The 22,812-nt window shown below is 41.8% G+C and overlaps 16 non-coding genes across 16 annotated transcripts; all 16 read left to right on the plus strand.

Annotated features, from left to right (window-relative positions):
* Positions 1-591: 591 nt before the first annotated feature.
* On the plus strand, positions 592-664 carry TRNAV-CAC (transfer RNA valine (anticodon CAC)). Its single transcript has one exon. It is a non-coding gene; the product is annotated as a tRNA-Val (tRNA).
* A 2,324-nt stretch (positions 665-2,988) lies between these two features.
* Positions 2,989-3,061, plus strand: TRNAV-CAC (transfer RNA valine (anticodon CAC)). Its single transcript has one exon. It is a non-coding gene; the product is annotated as a tRNA-Val (tRNA).
* A 1,982-nt stretch (positions 3,062-5,043) lies between these two features.
* On the plus strand, positions 5,044-5,115 carry TRNAP-UGG (transfer RNA proline (anticodon UGG)). The gene has a single exon. It is a non-coding gene; the product is annotated as a tRNA-Pro (tRNA).
* A 272-nt stretch (positions 5,116-5,387) lies between these two features.
* TRNAV-CAC (transfer RNA valine (anticodon CAC)) lies at positions 5,388-5,460 on the plus strand. The gene has a single exon. It is a non-coding gene; the product is annotated as a tRNA-Val (tRNA).
* A 1,980-nt stretch (positions 5,461-7,440) lies between these two features.
* Positions 7,441-7,512, plus strand: TRNAP-UGG (transfer RNA proline (anticodon UGG)). Its single transcript has one exon. It is a non-coding gene; the product is annotated as a tRNA-Pro (tRNA).
* A 272-nt stretch (positions 7,513-7,784) lies between these two features.
* TRNAV-CAC (transfer RNA valine (anticodon CAC)) lies at positions 7,785-7,857 on the plus strand. The gene has a single exon. It is a non-coding gene; the product is annotated as a tRNA-Val (tRNA).
* Positions 7,858-10,181: 2,324 nt separating this feature from the next.
* On the plus strand, positions 10,182-10,254 carry TRNAV-CAC (transfer RNA valine (anticodon CAC)). Its single transcript has one exon. It is a non-coding gene; the product is annotated as a tRNA-Val (tRNA).
* A 1,982-nt stretch (positions 10,255-12,236) lies between these two features.
* TRNAP-UGG (transfer RNA proline (anticodon UGG)) lies at positions 12,237-12,308 on the plus strand. Its single transcript has one exon. It is a non-coding gene; the product is annotated as a tRNA-Pro (tRNA).
* A 272-nt stretch (positions 12,309-12,580) lies between these two features.
* On the plus strand, positions 12,581-12,653 carry TRNAV-CAC (transfer RNA valine (anticodon CAC)). The gene has a single exon. It is a non-coding gene; the product is annotated as a tRNA-Val (tRNA).
* A 1,980-nt stretch (positions 12,654-14,633) lies between these two features.
* TRNAP-UGG (transfer RNA proline (anticodon UGG)) lies at positions 14,634-14,705 on the plus strand. Its single transcript has one exon. It is a non-coding gene; the product is annotated as a tRNA-Pro (tRNA).
* A 272-nt stretch (positions 14,706-14,977) lies between these two features.
* TRNAV-CAC (transfer RNA valine (anticodon CAC)) lies at positions 14,978-15,050 on the plus strand. The gene has a single exon. It is a non-coding gene; the product is annotated as a tRNA-Val (tRNA).
* Positions 15,051-17,374: 2,324 nt separating this feature from the next.
* TRNAV-CAC (transfer RNA valine (anticodon CAC)) lies at positions 17,375-17,447 on the plus strand. Its single transcript has one exon. It is a non-coding gene; the product is annotated as a tRNA-Val (tRNA).
* Positions 17,448-19,429: 1,982 nt separating this feature from the next.
* On the plus strand, positions 19,430-19,501 carry TRNAP-UGG (transfer RNA proline (anticodon UGG)). Its single transcript has one exon. It is a non-coding gene; the product is annotated as a tRNA-Pro (tRNA).
* Positions 19,502-19,773: 272 nt separating this feature from the next.
* On the plus strand, positions 19,774-19,846 carry TRNAV-CAC (transfer RNA valine (anticodon CAC)). The gene has a single exon. It is a non-coding gene; the product is annotated as a tRNA-Val (tRNA).
* Positions 19,847-21,826: 1,980 nt separating this feature from the next.
* On the plus strand, positions 21,827-21,898 carry TRNAP-UGG (transfer RNA proline (anticodon UGG)). Its single transcript has one exon. It is a non-coding gene; the product is annotated as a tRNA-Pro (tRNA).
* Positions 21,899-22,170: 272 nt separating this feature from the next.
* Positions 22,171-22,243, plus strand: TRNAV-CAC (transfer RNA valine (anticodon CAC)). The gene has a single exon. It is a non-coding gene; the product is annotated as a tRNA-Val (tRNA).
* The last annotated feature ends 569 nt before the right edge of the window (positions 22,244-22,812 follow it).

Here is a 22,812-nt window from a genome sequence, read left to right on the forward strand (position 1 = left end):
TCTTTCTCATTAAGCTTCAGCCACTGAAGAAATATATAAATAAGGGCTGACTTCCTGTAAGACGTGTCCAAAGCTGGGACGGAATAAAAGGAGACACTTGTAAATGATAGTGCTATCGTTTGAGAAAGGGTAAGTTGAGACTGACTTTCATGCGTATTCACAGACCAAGCATCATAAAGATACCAGCATGATCTTCATTGCGGGCTTAGAGCCGGTATTAGCTTTTGAGAGGTAAGAGGATTTTGAGGGCTCGTTGGTCTAGGGGTATGATTCTCGCTTTGGGTGCGAGTGGTCCCGGGTTCAAATCCCGGACGAGCCCTTTTCTTGGTACTCTTTTCAAGTTGTTTTGAAGTTTGCGTTTCAAAACCAACATCAATTTTTTCTTTGCAGTAGTGGATAATTCTTTGCTAGAGTCTCATGCTTCAGCCCTGCCCAGTCTGAGCTAATACCAAACATCTGGTCTTGCATGGCATGTACGAGCGTTCAGCTAGGGATGTCGGGCAGGTTGCATGAAAGAAATCTAAAGCCAGAGGCCCATGGAATAGCCAGTTCGGAGCAGTTTCATTACAGAAAAATCAACTGTAGGTATCTGTTTCTGTAGTGTAGTGGTTATCACGTTCGCCTCACACGCGAAAGGTCCCCGGTTCGAAACCGGGCAGAAACAGTTGTTATATTGTGTTGGCTACAATGTTGATAGGTGCCGTTTTGCCATGGAATTGTCCAAGCCCTGAAGATTATTTCATGCAATCTCGTTCCAAGAAAGGGAATTCTCTCAAAACACTAAAGTAATCGGCGTGTGGATGTATCTGTTGGTTCTCAGACCTTGCTTTCAAAAGAGCCCTGCAATCGGTTCACTGCTCACCTAGAACAAGCATTAACATGGAGAATTGTTGGCACCAACAGGAATCTTATTTTAGTGGAGTGTTTCTGGCTTTGAGTGCAGAGGCCCTCGGCTCAATTCCAAGATGATCCTTCTCAGGGTGATGATACAAATGCATTGTCACCTTTACGTTTAATGTCAGAATCATTTATTTCCAGTTGGTGGTGTAAGAATGTTTGCAACAGTATGGCGATTTTTCCTAGCCATGCATGAATGAAAGCATATCACTCGCCTTTAGGTGTTTTTCTAATACATTGATATTTGCATCTTCCTTCCTAGCCTGCATGTTTGACTATCTTACAGGCTGCATGTAATAAGTATCACATCAGGGCCCTTCTTCTACTCAATTCACAACTGTTCTATCACGACATAGATAAGAAAGCTGCATCTGCTTTTGTTGTGTAGTGGTAATCAGGTTTACCTGACGTGTGAAAGCCCCATGCTTTGAAAGTACACAGTAACAAAGAAACCGATGACTTTTATAAAAAGGTGTCATGTGTGTCTCTTACTTTGCACAAAAAGTGCCAGAGATGACTTCATTTGCAGTCACTTGAAAAGTAGGGATTCTCCAATAAATGGTAAATGGTTGAAACAAATCTGAAGAAATGCATGACATACCTGTGTGTGTGTGTGTATGCATGTATGTATATATAGGGAGAGAGAGAGCGTCAATATAAACAGACTTTATTTCAATCAAGCTGTCTTTTCTATCCTTCAGGAGCAGAATGTTCTGATCATCAGCGCTCCAGAATGTAGTGTTTTCTTGGCAAGCATCACATATTGTGATGTGTTAGCTAAAAGTTCCATATCCTAGAGACTGATATATTCCTCTGTACTTGTACCTTGGGGATTCATCAAAACCTGGCATCATAAGCAGCTTTCTACTGCCACAGACTGGACAGCGAAACAATTTAAAATATCCCAGAAAAAGAAAATAAGCATGCTTAATCAGAGCTTTCTGGACAGGAAGGACATTTGAGCAAGTGAGGAATAAGCACTGCTTTTGTTAATTTGCATAGGCAGAATAGAGACTTCTGGGAAAAGGCCGAAATTACAGTCACAGAAAATGGCTGCATCTATAGAGAACGCTAAGAAGTGTTGGCAGCTTTTCCTCTGACCCTGGCCACTTTTACAAGCAATCCTATGATAGTCAGCAGGACCCACCCTAAAAAGGAAGGGGCATCCACTTGGACCCTTTCCACCTTTTCTAAATCTCGCCTGATCGAGCCTGATTGAGCACTGATTGAGCAGATAAGCACATGTCATTCTCATTTCAGAAAGGTATTGGTTAGCTTGCTGCTAGCAGCTCAGTTATGTTATGATGTTAGAGGCTATGCAAGGAATGCTTTAGTCCAGCGATATGCAGTTTTTAATGCGCCTTGCATTCAGCAGGAAGATCTTTAGCTTGAATCTGTGGCCTAGGTATTCACCTTGGTATTTCTTTTGGCACAAAGTGAAGGAGTATTTAAGAGAAAATGCACAATGTGTTTCTTATGTTGTTATGAACAACTTGTTACTCTTTCTCATTAAGCTTCAGCCACTGAAGAAATATATAAATAAGGGCTGACTTCCTGTAAGACGTGTCCAAAGCTGGGACGGAATAAAAGGAGACACTTGTAAATGATAGTGCTATCGTTTGAGAAAGGGTAAGTTGAGACTGACTTTCATGCGTATTCACAGACCAAGCATCATAAAGATACCAGCATGATCTTCATTGCGGGCTTAGAGCCGGTATTAGCTTTTGAGAGGTAAGAGGATTTTGAGGGCTCGTTGGTCTAGGGGTATGATTCTCGCTTTGGGTGCGAGTGGTCCCGGGTTCAAATCCCGGACGAGCCCTTTTCTTGGTACTCTTTTCAAGTTGTTTTGAAGTTTGCGTTTCAAAACCAACATCAATTTTTTCTTTGCAGTAGTGGATAATTCTTTGCTAGAGTCTCATGCTTCAGCCCTGCCCAGTCTGAGCTAATACCAAACATCTGGTCTTGCATGGCATGTACGAGCGTTCAGCTAGGGATGTCGGGCAGGTTGCATGAAAGAAATCTAAAGCCAGAGGCCCATGGAATAGCCAGTTCGGAGCAGTTTCATTACAGAAAAATCAACTGTAGGTATCTGTTTCTGTAGTGTAGTGGTTATCACGTTCGCCTCACACGCGAAAGGTCCCCGGTTCGAAACCGGGCAGAAACAGTTGTTATATTGTGTTGGCTACAATGTTGATAGGTGCCGTTTTGCCATGGAATTGTCCAAGCCCTGAAGATTATTTCATGCAATCTCGTTCCAAGAAAGGGAATTCTCTCAAAACACTAAAGTAATCGGCGTGTGGATGTATCTGTTGGTTCTCAGACCTTGCTTTCAAAAGAGCCCTGCAATCGGTTCACTGCTCACCTAGAACAAGCATTAACATGGAGAATTGTTGGCACCAACAGGAATCTTATTTTAGTGGAGTGTTTCTGGCTTTGAGTGCAGAGGCCCTCGGCTCAATTCCAAGATGATCCTTCTCAGGGTGATGATACAAATGCATTGTCACCTTTACGTTTAATGTCAGAATCATTTATTTCCAGTTGGTGGTGTAAGAATGTTTGCAACAGTATGGCGATTTTTCCTAGCCATGCATGAATGAAAGCATATCACTCGCCTTTAGGTGTTTTTCTAATACATTGATATTTGCATCTTCCTTCCTAGCCTGCATGTTTGACTATCTTACAGGCTGCATGTAATAAGTATCACATCAGGGCCCTTCTTCTACTCAATTCACAACTGTTCTATCACGACATAGATAAGAAAGCTGCATCTGCTTTTGTTGTGTAGTGGTAATCAGGTTTACCTGACGTGTGAAAGCCCCATGCTTTGAAAGTACACAGTAACAAAGAAACCGATGACTTTTATAAAAAGGTGTCATGTGTGTCTCTTACTTTGCACAAAAAGTGCCAGAGATGACTTCATTTGCAGTCACTTGAAAAGTAGGGATTCTCCAATAAATGGTAAATGGTTGAAACAAATCTGAAGAAATGCATGACATACCTGTGTGTGTGTGTGTGTATGCATGTATGTATATATAGGGAGAGAGAGAGCGTCAATATAAACAGACTTTATTTCAATCAAGCTGTCTTTTCTATCCTTCAGGAGCAGAATGTTCTGATCATCAGCGCTCCAGAATGTAGTGTTTTCTTGGCAAGCATCACATATTGTGATGTGTTAGCTAAAAGTTCCATATCCTAGAGACTGATATATTCCTCTGTACTTGTACATTGGGGATTCATCAAAACCTGGCATCATAAGCAGCTTTCTACTGCCACAGACTGGACAGCGAAACAATTTAAAATATCCCAGAAAAAGAAAATAAGCATGCTTAATCAGAGCTTTCTGGACAGGAAGGACATTTGAGCAAGTGAGGAATAAGCACTGCTTTTGTTAATTTGCATAGGCAGAATAGAGACTTCTGGGAAAAGGCCGAAATTACAGTCACAGAAAATGGCTGCATCTATAGAGAACGCTAAGAAGTGTTGGCAGCTTTTCCTCTGACCCTGGCCACTTTTACAAGCAATCCTATGATAGTCAGCAGGACCCACCCTAAAAAGGAAGGGGCATCCACTTGGACCCTTTCCACCTTTTCTAAATCTCGCCTGATCGAGCCTGATTGAGCACTGATTGAGCAGATAAGCACATGTCATTCTCATTTCAGAAAGGTATTGGTTAGCTTGCTGCTAGCAGCTCAGTTATGTTATGATGTTAGAGGCTATGCAAGGAATGCTTTAGTCCAGCGATATGCAGTTTTTAATGCGCCTTGCATTCAGCAGGAAGATCTTTAGCTTGAATCTGTGGCCTAGGTATTCACCTTGGTATTTCTTTTGGCACAAAGTGAAGGAGTATTTAAGAGAAAATGCACAATGTGTTTCTTATGTTGTTATGAACAACTTGTTACTCTTTCTCATTAAGCTTCAGCCACTGAAGAAATATATAAATAAGGGCTGACTTCCTGTAAGACGTGTCCAAAGCTGGGACGGAATAAAAGGAGACACTTGTAAATGATAGTGCTATCGTTTGAGAAAGGGTAAGTTGAGACTGACTTTCATGCGTATTCACAGACCAAGCATCATAAAGATACCAGCATGATCTTCATTGCGGGCTTAGAGCCGGTATTAGCTTTTGAGAGGTAAGAGGATTTTGAGGGCTCGTTGGTCTAGGGGTATGATTCTCGCTTTGGGTGCGAGAGGTCCCGGGTTCAAATCCCGGACGAGCCCTTTTCTTGGTACTCTTTTCAAGTTGTTTTGAAGTTTGCGTTTCAAAACCAACATCAATTTTTTCTTTGCAGTAGTGGATAATTCTTTGCTAGAGTCTCATGCTTCAGCCCTGCCCAGTCTGAGCTAATACCAAACATCTGGTCTTGCATGGCATGTACGAGCGTTCAGCTAGGGATGTCGGGCAGGTTGCATGAAAGAAATCTAAAGCCAGAGGCCCATGGAATAGCCAGTTCGGAGCAGTTTCATTACAGAAAAATCAACTGTAGGTATCTGTTTCTGTAGTGTAGTGGTTATCACGTTCGCCTCACACGCGAAAGGTCCCCGGTTCGAAACCGGGCAGAAACAGTTGTTATATTGTGTTGGCTACAATGTTGATAGGTGCCGTTTTGCCATGGAATTGTCCAAGCCCTGAAGATTATTTCATGCAATCTCGTTCCAAGAAAGGGAATTCTCTCAAAACACTAAAGTAATCGGCGTGTGGATGTATCTGTTGGTTCTCAGACCTTGCTTTCAAAAGAGCCCTGCAATCGGTTCACTGCTCACCTAGAACAAGCATTAACATGGAGAATTGTTGGCACCAACAGGAATCTTATTTTAGTGGAGTGTTTCTGGCTTTGAGTGCAGAGGCCCTCGGCTCAATTCCAAGATGATCCTTCTCAGGGTGATGATACAAATGCATTGTCACCTTTACGTTTAATGTCAGAATCATTTATTTCCAGTTGGTGGTGTAAGAATGTTTGCAACAGTATGGCGATTTTTCCTAGCCATGCATGAATGAAAGCATATCACTCGCCTTTAGGTGTTTTTCTAATACATTGATATTTGCATCTTCCTTCCTAGCCTGCATGTTTGACTATCTTACAGGCTGCATGTAATAAGTATCACATCAGGGCCCTTCTTCTACTCAATTCACAACTGTTCTATCACGACATAGATAAGAAAGCTGCATCTGCTTTTGTTGTGTAGTGGTAATCAGGTTTACCTGACGTGTGAAAGCCCCATGCTTTGAAAGTACACAGTAACAAAGAAACCGATGACTTTTATAAAAAGGTGTCATGTGTGTCTCTTACTTTGCACAAAAAGTGCCAGAGATGACTTCATTTGCAGTCACTTGAAAAGTAGGGATTCTCCAATAAATGGTAAATGGTTGAAACAAATCTGAAGAAATGCATGACATACCTGTGTGTGTGTGTGTATGCATGTATGTATATATAGGGAGAGAGAGAGCGTCAATATAAACAGACTTTATTTCAATCAAGCTGTCTTTTCTATCCTTCAGGAGCAGAATGTTCTGATCATCAGCGCTCCAGAATGTAGTGTTTTCTTGGCAAGCATCACATATTGTGATGTGTTAGCTAAAAGTTCCATATCCTAGAGACTGATATATTCCTCTGTACTTGTACCTTGGGGATTCATCAAAACCTGGCATCATAAGCAGCTTTCTACTGCCACAGACTGGACAGCGAAACAATTTAAAATATCCCAGAAAAAGAAAATAAGCATGCTTAATCAGAGCTTTCTGGACAGGAAGGACATTTGAGCAAGTGAGGAATAAGCACTGCTTTTGTTAATTTGCATAGGCAGAATAGAGACTTCTGGGAAAAGGCCGAAATTACAGTCACAGAAAATGGCTGCATCTATAGAGAACGCTAAGAAGTGTTGGCAGCTTTTCCTCTGACCCTGGCCACTTTTACAAGCAATCCTATGATAGTCAGCAGGACCCACCCTAAAAAGGAAGGGGCATCCACTTGGACCCTTTCCACCTTTTCTAAATCTCGCCTGATCGAGCCTGATTGAGCACTGATTGAGCAGATAAGCACATGTCATTCTCATTTCAGAAAGGTATTGGTTAGCTTGCTGCTAGCAGCTCAGTTATGTTATGATGTTAGAGGCTATGCAAGGAATGCTTTAGTCCAGCGATATGCAGTTTTTAATGCGCCTTGCATTCAGCAGGAAGATCTTTAGCTTGAATCTGTGGCCTAGGTATTCACCTTGGTATTTCTTTTGGCACAAAGTGAAGGAGTATTTAAGAGAAAATGCACAATGTGTTTCTTATGTTGTTATGAACAACTTGTTACTCTTTCTCATTAAGCTTCAGCCACTGAAGAAATATATAAATAAGGGCTGACTTCCTGTAAGACGTGTCCAAAGCTGGGACGGAATAAAAGGAGACACTTGTAAATGATAGTGCTATCGTTTGAGAAAGGGTAAGTTGAGACTGACTTTCATGCGTATTCACAGACCAAGCATCATAAAGATACCAGCATGATCTTCATTGCGGGCTTAGAGCCGGTATTAGCTTTTGAGAGGTAAGAGGATTTTGAGGGCTCGTTGGTCTAGGGGTATGATTCTCGCTTTGGGTGCGAGAGGTCCCGGGTTCAAATCCCGGACGAGCCCTTTTCTTGGTACTCTTTTCAAGTTGTTTTGAAGTTTGCGTTTCAAAACCAACATCAATTTTTTCTTTGCAGTAGTGGATAATTCTTTGCTAGAGTCTCATGCTTCAGCCCTGCCCAGTCTGAGCTAATACCAAACATCTGGTCTTGCATGGCATGTACGAGCGTTCAGCTAGGGATGTCGGGCAGGTTGCATGAAAGAAATCTAAAGCCAGAGGCCCATGGAATAGCCAGTTCGGAGCAGTTTCATTACAGAAAAATCAACTGTAGGTATCTGTTTCTGTAGTGTAGTGGTTATCACGTTCGCCTCACACGCGAAAGGTCCCCGGTTCGAAACCGGGCAGAAACAGTTGTTATATTGTGTTGGCTACAATGTTGATAGGTGCCGTTTTGCCATGGAATTGTCCAAGCCCTGAAGATTATTTCATGCAATCTCGTTCCAAGAAAGGGAATTCTCTCAAAACACTAAAGTAATCGGCGTGTGGATGTATCTGTTGGTTCTCAGACCTTGCTTTCAAAAGAGCCCTGCAATCGGTTCACTGCTCACCTAGAACAAGCATTAACATGGAGAATTGTTGGCACCAACAGGAATCTTATTTTAGTGGAGTGTTTCTGGCTTTGAGTGCAGAGGCCCTCGGCTCAATTCCAAGATGATCCTTCTCAGGGTGATGATACAAATGCATTGTCACCTTTACGTTTAATGTCAGAATCATTTATTTCCAGTTGGTGGTGTAAGAATGTTTGCAACAGTATGGCGATTTTTCCTAGCCATGCATGAATGAAAGCATATCACTCGCCTTTAGGTGTTTTTCTAATACATTGATATTTGCATCTTCCTTCCTAGCCTGCATGTTTGACTATCTTACAGGCTGCATGTAATAAGTATCACATCAGGGCCCTTCTTCTACTCAATTCACAACTGTTCTATCACGACATAGATAAGAAAGCTGCATCTGCTTTTGTTGTGTAGTGGTAATCAGGTTTACCTGACGTGTGAAAGCCCCATGCTTTGAAAGTACACAGTAACAAAGAAACCGATGACTTTTATAAAAAGGTGTCATGTGTGTCTCTTACTTTGCACAAAAAGTGCCAGAGATGACTTCATTTGCAGTCACTTGAAAAGTAGGGATTCTCCAATAAATGGTAAATGGTTGAAACAAATCTGAAGAAATGCATGACATACCTGTGTGTGTGTGTGTATGCATGTATGTATATATAGGGAGAGAGAGAGCGTCAATATAAACAGACTTTATTTCAATCAAGCTGTCTTTTCTATCCTTCAGGAGCAGAATGTTCTGATCATCAGCGCTCCAGAATGTAGTGTTTTCTTGGCAAGCATCACATATTGTGATGTGTTAGCTAAAAGTTCCATATCCTAGAGACTGATATATTCCTCTGTACTTGTACCTTGGGGATTCATCAAAACCTGGCATCATAAGCAGCTTTCTACTGCCACAGACTGGACAGCGAAACAATTTAAAATATCCCAGAAAAAGAAAATAAGCATGCTTAATCAGAGCTTTCTGGACAGGAAGGACATTTGAGCAAGTGAGGAATAAGCACTGCTTTTGTTAATTTGCATAGGCAGAATAGAGACTTCTGGGAAAAGGCCGAAATTACAGTCACAGAAAATGGCTGCATCTATAGAGAACGCTAAGAAGTGTTGGCAGCTTTTCCTCTGACCCTGGCCACTTTTACAAGCAATCCTATGATAGTCAGCAGGACCCACCCTAAAAAGGAAGGGGCATCCACTTGGACCCTTTCCACCTTTTCTAAATCTCGCCTGATCGAGCCTGATTGAGCACTGATTGAGCAGATAAGCACATGTCATTCTCATTTCAGAAAGGTATTGGTTAGCTTGCTGCTAGCAGCTCAGTTATGTTATGATGTTAGAGGCTATGCAAGGAATGCTTTAGTCCAGCGATATGCAGTTTTTAATGCGCCTTGCATTCAGCAGGAAGATCTTTAGCTTGAATCTGTGGCCTAGGTATTCACCTTGGTATTTCTTTTGGCACAAAGTGAAGGAGTATTTAAGAGAAAATGCACAATGTGTTTCTTATGTTGTTATGAACAACTTGTTACTCTTTCTCATTAAGCTTCAGCCACTGAAGAAATATATAAATAAGGGCTGACTTCCTGTAAGACGTGTCCAAAGCTGGGACGGAATAAAAGGAGACACTTGTAAATGATAGTGCTATCGTTTGAGAAAGGGTAAGTTGAGACTGACTTTCATGCGTATTCACAGACCAAGCATCATAAAGATACCAGCATGATCTTCATTGCGGGCTTAGAGCCGGTATTAGCTTTTGAGAGGTAAGAGGATTTTGAGGGCTCGTTGGTCTAGGGGTATGATTCTCGCTTTGGGTGCGAGTGGTCCCGGGTTCAAATCCCGGACGAGCCCTTTTCTTGGTACTCTTTTCAAGTTGTTTTGAAGTTTGCGTTTCAAAACCAACATCAATTTTTTCTTTGCAGTAGTGGATAATTCTTTGCTAGAGTCTCATGCTTCAGCCCTGCCCAGTCTGAGCTAATACCAAACATCTGGTCTTGCATGGCATGTACGAGCGTTCAGCTAGGGATGTCGGGCAGGTTGCATGAAAGAAATCTAAAGCCAGAGGCCCATGGAATAGCCAGTTCGGAGCAGTTTCATTACAGAAAAATCAACTGTAGGTATCTGTTTCTGTAGTGTAGTGGTTATCACGTTCGCCTCACACGCGAAAGGTCCCCGGTTCGAAACCGGGCAGAAACAGTTGTTATATTGTGTTGGCTACAATGTTGATAGGTGCCGTTTTGCCATGGAATTGTCCAAGCCCTGAAGATTATTTCATGCAATCTCGTTCCAAGAAAGGGAATTCTCTCAAAACACTAAAGTAATCGGCGTGTGGATGTATCTGTTGGTTCTCAGACCTTGCTTTCAAAAGAGCCCTGCAATCGGTTCACTGCTCACCTAGAACAAGCATTAACATGGAGAATTGTTGGCACCAACAGGAATCTTATTTTAGTGGAGTGTTTCTGGCTTTGAGTGCAGAGGCCCTCGGCTCAATTCCAAGATGATCCTTCTCAGGGTGATGATACAAATGCATTGTCACCTTTACGTTTAATGTCAGAATCATTTATTTCCAGTTGGTGGTGTAAGAATGTTTGCAACAGTATGGCGATTTTTCCTAGCCATGCATGAATGAAAGCATATCACTCGCCTTTAGGTGTTTTTCTAATACATTGATATTTGCATCTTCCTTCCTAGCCTGCATGTTTGACTATCTTACAGGCTGCATGTAATAAGTATCACATCAGGGCCCTTCTTCTACTCAATTCACAACTGTTCTATCACGACATAGATAAGAAAGCTGCATCTGCTTTTGTTGTGTAGTGGTAATCAGGTTTACCTGACGTGTGAAAGCCCCATGCTTTGAAAGTACACAGTAACAAAGAAACCGATGACTTTTATAAAAAGGTGTCATGTGTGTCTCTTACTTTGCACAAAAAGTGCCAGAGATGACTTCATTTGCAGTCACTTGAAAAGTAGGGATTCTCCAATAAATGGTAAATGGTTGAAACAAATCTGAAGAAATGCATGACATACCTGTGTGTGTGTGTGTGTATGCATGTATGTATATATAGGGAGAGAGAGAGCGTCAATATAAACAGACTTTATTTCAATCAAGCTGTCTTTTCTATCCTTCAGGAGCAGAATGTTCTGATCATCAGCGCTCCAGAATGTAGTGTTTTCTTGGCAAGCATCACATATTGTGATGTGTTAGCTAAAAGTTCCATATCCTAGAGACTGATATATTCCTCTGTACTTGTACATTGGGGATTCATCAAAACCTGGCATCATAAGCAGCTTTCTACTGCCACAGACTGGACAGCGAAACAATTTAAAATATCCCAGAAAAAGAAAATAAGCATGCTTAATCAGAGCTTTCTGGACAGGAAGGACATTTGAGCAAGTGAGGAATAAGCACTGCTTTTGTTAATTTGCATAGGCAGAATAGAGACTTCTGGGAAAAGGCCGAAATTACAGTCACAGAAAATGGCTGCATCTATAGAGAACGCTAAGAAGTGTTGGCAGCTTTTCCTCTGACCCTGGCCACTTTTACAAGCAATCCTATGATAGTCAGCAGGACCCACCCTAAAAAGGAAGGGGCATCCACTTGGACCCTTTCCACCTTTTCTAAATCTCGCCTGATCGAGCCTGATTGAGCACTGATTGAGCAGATAAGCACATGTCATTCTCATTTCAGAAAGGTATTGGTTAGCTTGCTGCTAGCAGCTCAGTTATGTTATGATGTTAGAGGCTATGCAAGGAATGCTTTAGTCCAGCGATATGCAGTTTTTAATGCGCCTTGCATTCAGCAGGAAGATCTTTAGCTTGAATCTGTGGCCTAGGTATTCACCTTGGTATTTCTTTTGGCACAAAGTGAAGGAGTATTTAAGAGAAAATGCACAATGTGTTTCTTATGTTGTTATGAACAACTTGTTACTCTTTCTCATTAAGCTTCAGCCACTGAAGAAATATATAAATAAGGGCTGACTTCCTGTAAGACGTGTCCAAAGCTGGGACGGAATAAAAGGAGACACTTGTAAATGATAGTGCTATCGTTTGAGAAAGGGTAAGTTGAGACTGACTTTCATGCGTATTCACAGACCAAGCATCATAAAGATACCAGCATGATCTTCATTGCGGGCTTAGAGCCGGTATTAGCTTTTGAGAGGTAAGAGGATTTTGAGGGCTCGTTGGTCTAGGGGTATGATTCTCGCTTTGGGTGCGAGAGGTCCCGGGTTCAAATCCCGGACGAGCCCTTTTCTTGGTACTCTTTTCAAGTTGTTTTGAAGTTTGCGTTTCAAAACCAACATCAATTTTTTCTTTGCAGTAGTGGATAATTCTTTGCTAGAGTCTCATGCTTCAGCCCTGCCCAGTCTGAGCTAATACCAAACATCTGGTCTTGCATGGCATGTACGAGCGTTCAGCTAGGGATGTCGGGCAGGTTGCATGAAAGAAATCTAAAGCCAGAGGCCCATGGAATAGCCAGTTCGGAGCAGTTTCATTACAGAAAAATCAACTGTAGGTATCTGTTTCTGTAGTGTAGTGGTTATCACGTTCGCCTCACACGCGAAAGGTCCCCGGTTCGAAACCGGGCAGAAACAGTTGTTATATTGTGTTGGCTACAATGTTGATAGGTGCCGTTTTGCCATGGAATTGTCCAAGCCCTGAAGATTATTTCATGCAATCTCGTTCCAAGAAAGGGAATTCTCTCAAAACACTAAAGTAATCGGCGTGTGGATGTATCTGTTGGTTCTCAGACCTTGCTTTCAAAAGAGCCCTGCAATCGGTTCACTGCTCACCTAGAACAAGCATTAACATGGAGAATTGTTGGCACCAACAGGAATCTTATTTTAGTGGAGTGTTTCTGGCTTTGAGTGCAGAGGCCCTCGGCTCAATTCCAAGATGATCCTTCTCAGGGTGATGATACAAATGCATTGTCACCTTTACGTTTAATGTCAGAATCATTTATTTCCAGTTGGTGGTGTAAGAATGTTTGCAACAGTATGGCGATTTTTCCTAGCCATGCATGAATGAAAGCATATCACTCGCCTTTAGGTGTTTTTCTAATACATTGATATTTGCATCTTCCTTCCTAGCCTGCATGTTTGACTATCTTACAGGCTGCATGTAATAAGTATCACATCAGGGCCCTTCTTCTACTCAATTCACAACTGTTCTATCACGACATAGATAAGAAAGCTGCATCTGCTTTTGTTGTGTAGTGGTAATCAGGTTTACCTGACGTGTGAAAGCCCCATGCTTTGAAAGTACACAGTAACAAAGAAACCGATGACTTTTATAAAAAGGTGTCATGTGTGTCTCTTACTTTGCACAAAAAGTGCCAGAGATGACTTCATTTGCAGTCACTTGAAAAGTAGGGATTCTCCAATAAATGGTAAATGGTTGAAACAAATCTGAAGAAATGCATGACATACCTGTGTGTGTGTGTGTATGCATGTATGTATATATAGGGAGAGAGAGAGCGTCAATATAAACAGACTTTATTTCAATCAAGCTGTCTTTTCTATCCTTCAGGAGCAGAATGTTCTGATCATCAGCGCTCCAGAATGTAGTGTTTTCTTGGCAAGCATCACATATTGTGATGTGTTAGCTAAAAGTTCCATATCCTAGAGACTGATATATTCCTCTGTACTTGTACCTTGGGGATTCATCAAAACCTGGCATCATAAGCAGCTTTCTACTGCCACAGACTGGACAGCGAAACAATTTAAAATATCCCAGAAAAAGAAAATAAGCATGCTTAATCAGAGCTTTCTGGACAGGAAGGACATTTGAGCAAGTGAGGAATAAGCACTGCTTTTGTTAATTTGCATAGGCAGAATAGAGACTTCTGGGAAAAGGCCGAAATTACAGTCACAGAAAATGGCTGCATCTATAGAGAACGCTAAGAAGTGTTGGCAGCTTTTCCTCTGACCCTGGCCACTTTTACAAGCAATCCTATGATAGTCAGCAGGACCCACCCTAAAAAGGAAGGGGCATCCACTTGGACCCTTTCCACCTTTTCTAAATCTCGCCTGATCGAGCCTGATTGAGCACTGATTGAGCAGATAAGCACATGTCATTCTCATTTCAGAAAGGTATTGGTTAGCTTGCTGCTAGCAGCTCAGTTATGTTATGATGTTAGAGGCTATGCAAGGAATGCTTTAGTCCAGCGATATGCAGTTTTTAATGCGCCTTGCATTCAGCAGGAAGATCTTTAGCTTGAATCTGTGGCCTAGGTATTCACCTTGGTATTTCTTTTGGCACAAAGTGAAGGAGTATTTGAGAGAAAATGCACAATGTGTTTCTTATGTTGTTATGAACAACTTGTTACTCTTTCTCATTAAGCTTCAGCCACTGAAGAAATATATAAATAAGGGCTGACTTCCTGTAAGACGTGTCCAAAGCTGGGACGGAATAAAAGGAGACACTTGTAAATGATAGTGCTATCGTTTGAGAAAGGGTAAGTTGAGACTGACTTTCATGCGTATTCACAGACCAAGCATCATAAAGATACCAGCATGATCTTCATTGCGGGCTTAGAGCCGGTATTAGCTTTTGAGAGGTAAGAGGATTTTGAGGGCTCGTTGGTCTAGGGGTATGATTCTCGCTTTGGGTGCGAGAGGTCCCGGGTTCAAATCCCGGACGAGCCCTTTTCTTGGTACTCTTTTCAAGTTGTTTTGAAGTTTGCGTTTCAAAACCAACATCAATTTTTTCTTTGCAGTAGTGGATAATTCTTTGCTAGAGTCTCATGCTTCAGCCCTGCCCAGTCTGAGCTAATACCAAACATCTGGTCTTGCATGGCATGTACGAGCGTTCAGCTAGGGATGTCGGGCAGGTTGCATGAAAGAAATCTAAAGCCAGAGGCCCATGGAATAGCCAGTTCGGAGCAGTTTCATTACAGAAAAATCAACTGTAGGTATCTGTTTCTGTAGTGTAGTGGTTATCACGTTCGCCTCACACGCGAAAGGTCCCCGGTTCGAAACCGGGCAGAAACAGTTGTTATATTGTGTTGGCTACAATGTTGATAGGTGCCGTTTTGCCATGGAATTGTCCAAGCCCTGAAGATTATTTCATGCAATCTCGTTCCAAGAAAGGGAATTCTCTCAAAACACTAAAGTAATCGGCGTGTGGATGTATCTGTTGGTTCTCAGACCTTGCTTTCAAAAGAGCCCTGCAATCGGTTCACTGCTCACCTAGAACAAGCATTAACATGGAGAATTGTTGGCACCAACAGGAATCTTATTTTAGTGGAGTGTTTCTGGCTTTGAGTGCAGAGGCCCTCGGCTCAATTCCAAGATGATCCTTCTCAGGGTGATGATACAAATGCATTGTCACCTTTACGTTTAATGTCAGAATCATTTATTTCCAGTTGGTGGTGTAAGAATGTTTGCAACAGTATGGCGATTTTTCCTAGCCATGCATGAATGAAAGCATATCACTCGCCTTTAGGTGTTTTTCTAATACATTGATATTTGCATCTTCCTTCCTAGCCTGCATGTTTGACTATCTTACAGGCTGCATGTAATAAGTATCACATCAGGGCCCTTCTTCTACTCAATTCACAACTGTTCTATCACGACATAGATAAGAAAGCTGCATCTGCTTTTGTTGTGTAGTGGTAATCAGGTTTACCTGACGTGTGAAAGCCCCATGCTTTGAAAGTACACAGTAACAAAGAAACCGATGACTTTTATAAAAAGGTGTCATGTGTGTCTCTTACTTTGCACAAAAAGTGCCAGAGATGACTTCATTTGCAGTCACTTGAAAAGTAGGGATTCTCCAATAAATGGTAAATGGTTGAAACAAATCTGAAGAAATGCATGACATACCTGTGTGTGTGTGTGTATGCATGTATGTATATATAGGGAGAGAGAGAGCGTCAATATAAACAGACTTTATTTCAATCAAGCTGTCTTTTCTATCCTTCAGGAGCAGAATGTTCTGATCATCAGCGCTCCAGAATGTAGTGTTTTCTTGGCAAGCATCACATATTGTGATGTGTTAGCTAAAAGTTCCATATCCTAGAGACTGATATATTCCTCTGTACTTGTACCTTGGGGATTCATCAAAACCTGGCATCATAAGCAGCTTTCTACTGCCACAGACTGGACAGCGAAACAATTTAAAATATCCCAGAAAAAGAAAATAAGCATGCTTAATCAGAGCTTTCTGGACAGGAAGGACATTTGAGCAAGTGAGGAATAAGCACTGCTTTTGTTAATTTGCATAGGCAGAATAGAGACTTCTGGGAAAAGGCCGAAATTACAGTCACAGAAAATGGCTGCATCTATAGAGAACGCTAAGAAGTGTTGGCAGCTTTTCCTCTGACCCTGGCCACTTTTACAAGCAATCCTATGATAGTCAGCAGGACCCACCCTAAAAAGGAAGGGGCATCCACTTGGACCCTTTCCACCTTTTCTAAATCTCGCCTGATCGAGCCTGATTGAGCACTGATTGAGCAGATAAGCACATGTCATTCTCATTTCAGAAAGGTATTGGTTAGCTTGCTGCTAGCAGCTCAGTTATGTTATGATGTTAGAGGCTATGCAAGGAATGCTTTAGTCCAGCGATATGCAGTTTTTAATGCGCCTTGCATTCAGCAGGAAGATCTTTAGCTTGAATCTGTGGCCTAGGTATTCACCTTGGTATTTCTTTTGGCACAAAGTGAAGGAGTATTTAAGAGAAAATGCACAATGTGTTTCTTATGTTGTTATGAACAACTTGTTACTCTTTCTCATTAAGCTTCAGCCACTGAAGAAATATATAAATAAGGGCTGACTTCCTGTAAGACGTGTCCAAAGCTGGGACGGAATAAAAGGAGACACTTGTAAATGATAGTGCTATCGTTTGAGAAAGGGTAAGTTGAGACTGACTTTCATGCGTATTCACAGACCAAGCATCATAAAGATACCAGCATGATCTTCATTGCGGGCTTAGAGCCGGTATTAGCTTTTGAGAGGTAAGAGGATTTTGAGGGCTCGTTGGTCTAGGGGTATGATTCTCGCTTTGGGTGCGAGTGGTCCCGGGTTCAAATCCCGGACGAGCCCTTTTCTTGGTACTCTTTTCAAGTTGTTTTGAAGTTTGCGTTTCAAAACCAACATCAATTTTTTCTTTGCAGTAGTGGATAATTCTTTGCTAGAGTCTCATGCTTCAGCCCTGCCCAGTCTGAGCTAATACCAAACATCTGGTCTTGCATGGCATGTACGAGCGTTCAGCTAGGGATGTCGGGCAGGTTGCATGAAAGAAATCTAAAGCCAGAGGCCCATGGAATAGCCAGTTCGGAGCAGTTTCATTACAGAAAAATCAACTGTAGGTATCTGTTTCTGTAGTGTAGTGGTTATCACGTTCGCCTCACACGCGAAAGGTCCCCGGTTCGAAACCGGGCAGAAACAGTTGTTATATTGTGTTGGCTACAATGTTGATAGGTGCCGTTTTGCCATGGAATTGTCCAAGCCCTGAAGATTATTTCATGCAATCTCGTTCCAAGAAAGGGAATTCTCTCAAAACACTAAAGTAATCGGCGTGTGGATGTATCTGTTGGTTCTCAGACCTTGCTTTCAAAAGAGCCCTGCAATCGGTTCACTGCTCACCTAGAACAAGCATTAACATGGAGAATTGTTGGCACCAACAGGAATCTTATTTTAGTGGAGTGTTTCTGGCTTTGAGTGCAGAGGCCCTCGGCTCAATTCCAAGATGATCCTTCTCAGGGTGATGATACAAATGCATTGTCACCTTTACGTTTAATGTCAGAATCATTTATTTCCAGTTGGTGGTGTAAGAATGTTTGCAACAGTATGGCGATTTTTCCTAGCCATGCATGAATGAAAGCATATCACTCGCCTTTAGGTGTTTTTCTAATACATTGATATTTGCATCTTCCTTCCTAGCCTGCATGTTTGACTATCTTACAGGCTGCATGTAATAAGTATCACATCAGGGCCCTTCTTCTACTCAATTCACAACTGTTCTATCACGACATAGATAAGAAAGCTGCATCTGCTTTTGTTGTGTAGTGGTAATCAGGTTTACCTGACGTGTGAAAGCCCCATGCTTTGAAAGTACACAGTAACAAAGAAACCGATGACTTTTATAAAAAGGTGTCATGTGTGTCTCTTACTTTGCACAAAAAGTGCCAGAGATGACTTCATTTGCAGTCACTTGAAAAGTAGGGATTCTCCAATAAATGGTAAATGGTTGAAACAAATCTGAAGAAATGCATGACATACCTGTGTGTGTGTGTGTGTATGCATGTATGTATATATAGGGAGAGAGAGAGCGTCAATATAAACAGACTTTATTTCAATCAAGCTGTCTTTTCTATCCTTCAGGAGCAGAATGTTCTGATCATCAGCGCTCCAGAATGTAGTGTTTTCTTGGCAAGCATCACATATTGTGATGTGTTAGCTAAAAGTTCCATATCCTAGAGACTGATATATTCCTCTGTACTTGTACATTGGGGATTCATCAAAACCTGGCATCATAAGCAGCTTTCTACTGCCACAGACTGGACAGCGAAACAATTTAAAATATCCCAGAAAAAGAAAATAAGCATGCTTAATCAGAGCTTTCTGGACAGGAAGGACATTTGAGCAAGTGAGGAATAAGCACTGCTTTTGTTAATTTGCATAGGCAGAATAGAGACTTCTGGGAAAAGGCCGAAATTACAGTCACAGAAAATGGCTGCATCTATAGAGAACGCTAAGAAGTGTTGGCAGCTTTTCCTCTGACCCTGGCCACTTTTACAAGCAATCCTATGATAGTCAGCAGGACCCACCCTAAAAAGGAAGGGGCATCCACTTGGACCCTTTCCACCTTTTCTAAATCTCGCCTGATCGAGCCTGATTGAGCACTGATTGAGCAGATAAGCACATGTCATTCTCATTTCAGAAAGGTATTGGTTAGCTTGCTGCTAGCAGCTCAGTTATGTTATGATGTTAGAGGCTATGCAAGGAATGCTTTAGTCCAGCGATATGCAGTTTTTAATGCGCCTTGCATTCAGCAGGAAGATCTTTAGCTTGAATCTGTGGCCTAGGTATTCACCTTGGTATTTCTTTTGGCACAAAGTGAAGGAGTATTTAAGAGAAAATGCACAATGTGTTTCTTATGTTGTTATGAACAACTTGTTACTCTTTCTCATTAAGCTTCAGCCACTGAAGAAATATATAAATAAGGGCTGACTTCCTGTAAGACGTGTCCAAAGCTGGGACGGAATAAAAGGAGACACTTGTAAATGATAGTGCTATCGTTTGAGAAAGGGTAAGTTGAGACTGACTTTCATGCGTATTCACAGACCAAGCATCATAAAGATACCAGCATGATCTTCATTGCGGGCTTAGAGCCGGTATTAGCTTTTGAGAGGTAAGAGGATTTTGAGGGCTCGTTGGTCTAGGGGTATGATTCTCGCTTTGGGTGCGAGAGGTCCCGGGTTCAAATCCCGGACGAGCCCTTTTCTTGGTACTCTTTTCAAGTTGTTTTGAAGTTTGCGTTTCAAAACCAACATCAATTTTTTCTTTGCAGTAGTGGATAATTCTTTGCTAGAGTCTCATGCTTCAGCCCTGCCCAGTCTGAGCTAATACCAAACATCTGGTCTTGCATGGCATGTACGAGCGTTCAGCTAGGGATGTCGGGCAGGTTGCATGAAAGAAATCTAAAGCCAGAGGCCCATGGAATAGCCAGTTCGGAGCAGTTTCATTACAGAAAAATCAACTGTAGGTATCTGTTTCTGTAGTGTAGTGGTTATCACGTTCGCCTCACACGCGAAAGGTCCCCGGTTCGAAACCGGGCAGAAACAGTTGTTATATTGTGTTGGCTACAATGTTGATAGGTGCCGTTTTGCCATGGAATTGTCCAAGCCCTGAAGATTATTTCATGCAATCTCGTTCCAAGAAAGGGAATTCTCTCAAAACACTAAAGTAATCGGCGTGTGGATGTATCTGTTGGTTCTCAGACCTTGCTTTCAAAAGAGCCCTGCAATCGGTTCACTGCTCACCTAGAACAAGCATTAACATGGAGAATTGTTGGCACCAACAGGAATCTTATTTTAGTGGAGTGTTTCTGGCTTTGAGTGCAGAGGCCCTCGGCTCAATTCCAAGATGATCCTTCTCAGGGTGATGATACAAATGCATTGTCACCTTTACGTTTAATGTCAGAATCATTTATTTCCAGTTGGTGGTGTAAGAATGTTTGCAACAGTATGGCGATTTTTCCTAGCCATGCATGAATGAAAGCATATCACTCGCCTTTAGGTGTTTTTCTAATACATTGATATTTGCATCTTCCTTCCTAGCCTGCATGTTTGACTATCTTACAGGCTGCATGTAATAAGTATCACATCAGGGCCCTTCTTCTACTCAATTCACAACTGTTCTATCACGACATAGATAAGAAAGCTGCATCTGCTTTTGTTGTGTAGTGGTAATCAGGTTTACCTGACGTGTGAAAGCCCCATGCTTTGAAAGTACACAGTAACAAAGAAACCGATGACTTTTATAAAAAGGTGTCATGTGTGTCTCTTACTTTGCACAAAAAGTGCCAGAGATGACTTCATTTGCAGTCACTTGAAAAGTAGGGATTCTCCAATAAATGGTAAATGGTTGAAACAAATCTGAAGAAATGCATGACATACCTGTGTGTGTGTGTGTATGCATGTATGTATATATAGGGAGAGAGAGAGCGTCAATATAAACAGACTTTATTTCAATCAAGCTGTCTTTTCTATCCTTCAGGAGCAGAATGTTCTGATCATCAGCGCTCCAGAATGTAGTGTTTTCTTGGCAAGCATCACATATTGTGATGTGTTAGCTAAAAGTTCCATATCCTAGAGACTGATATATTCCTCTGTACTTGTACCTTGGGGATTCATCAAAACCTGGCATCATAAGCAGCTTTCTACTGCCACAGACTGGACAGCGAAACAATTTAAAATATCCCAGAAAAAGAAAATAAGCATGCTTAATCAGAGCTTTCTGGACAGGAAGGACATTTGAGCAAGTGAGGAATAAGCACTGCTTTTGTTAATTTGCATAGGCAGAATAGAGACTTCTGGGAAAAGGCCGAAATTACAGTCACAGAAAATGGCTGCATCTATAGAGAACGCTAAGAAGTGTTGGCAGCTTTTCCTCTGACCCTGGCCACTTTTACAAGCAATCCTATGATAGTCAGCAGGACCCACCCTAAAAAGGAAGGGGCATCCACTTGGACCCTTTCCACCTTTTCTAAATCTCGCCTGATCGAGCCTGATTGAGCACTGATTGAGCAGATAAGCACATGTCATTCTCATTTCAGAAAGGTATTGGTTAGCTTGCTGCTAGCAGCTCAGTTATGTTATGATGTTAGAGGCTATGCAAGGAATGCTTTAGTCCAGCGATATGCAGTTTTTAATGCGCCTTGCATTCAGCAGGAAGATCTTTAGCTTGAATCTGTGGCCTAGGTATTCACCTTGGTATTTCTTTTGGCACAAAGTGAAGGAGTATTTGAGAGAAAATGCACAATGTGTTTCTTATGTTGTTATGAACAACTTGTTACTCTTTCTCATTAAGCTTCAGCCACTGAAGAAATATATAAATAAGGGCTGACTTCCTGTAAGACGTGTCCAAAGCTGGGACGGAATAAAAGGAGACACTTGTAAATGATAGTGCTATCGTTTGAGAAAGGGTAAGTTGAGACTGACTTTCATGCGTATTCACAGACCAAGCATCATAAAGATACCAGCATGATCTTCATTGCGGGCTTAGAGCCGGTATTAGCTTTTGAGAGGTAAGAGGATTTTGAGGGCTCGTTGGTCTAGGGGTATGATTCTCGCTTTGGGTGCGAGAGGTCCCGGGTTCAAATCCCGGACGAGCCCTTTTCTTGGTACTCTTTTCAAGTTGTTTTGAAGTTTGCGTTTCAAAACCAACATCAATTTTTTCTTTGCAGTAGTGGATAATTCTTTGCTAGAGTCTCATGCTTCAGCCCTGCCCAGTCTGAGCTAATACCAAACATCTGGTCTTGCATGGCATGTACGAGCGTTCAGCTAGGGATGTCGGGCAGGTTGCATGAAAGAAATCTAAAGCCAGAGGCCCATGGAATAGCCAGTTCGGAGCAGTTTCATTACAGAAAAATCAACTGTAGGTATCTGTTTCTGTAGTGTAGTGGTTATCACGTTCGCCTCACACGCGAAAGGTCCCCGGTTCGAAACCGGGCAGAAACAGTTGTTATATTGTGTTGGCTACAATGTTGATAGGTGCCGTTTTGCCATGGAATTGTCCAAGCCCTGAAGATTATTTCATGCAATCTCGTTCCAAGAAAGGGAATTCTCTCAAAACACTAAAGTAATCGGCGTGTGGATGTATCTGTTGGTTCTCAGACCTTGCTTTCAAAAGAGCCCTGCAATCGGTTCACTGCTCACCTAGAACAAGCATTAACATGGAGAATTGTTGGCACCAACAGGAATCTTATTTTAGTGGAGTGTTTCTGGCTTTGAGTGCAGAGGCCCTCGGCTCAATTCCAAGATGATCCTTCTCAGGGTGATGATACAAATGCATTGTCACCTTTACGTTTAATGTCAGAATCATTTATTTCCAGTTGGTGGTGTAAGAATGTTTGCAACAGTATGGCGATTTTTCCTAGCCATGCATGAATGAAAGCATATCACTCGCCTTTAGGTGTTTTTCTAATACATTGATATTTGCATCTTCCTTCCTAGCCTGCATGTTTGACTATCTTACAGGCTGCATGTAATAAGTATCACATCAGAGCCCTTCTTCTACTCAATTCACA

This window comes from Triturus cristatus, chromosome 8, assembly GCF_964204655.1.
Source record: "Triturus cristatus chromosome 8, aTriCri1.1, whole genome shotgun sequence".
Lineage (NCBI taxonomy): Eukaryota > Metazoa > Chordata > Amphibia > Caudata > Salamandridae > Triturus > Triturus cristatus.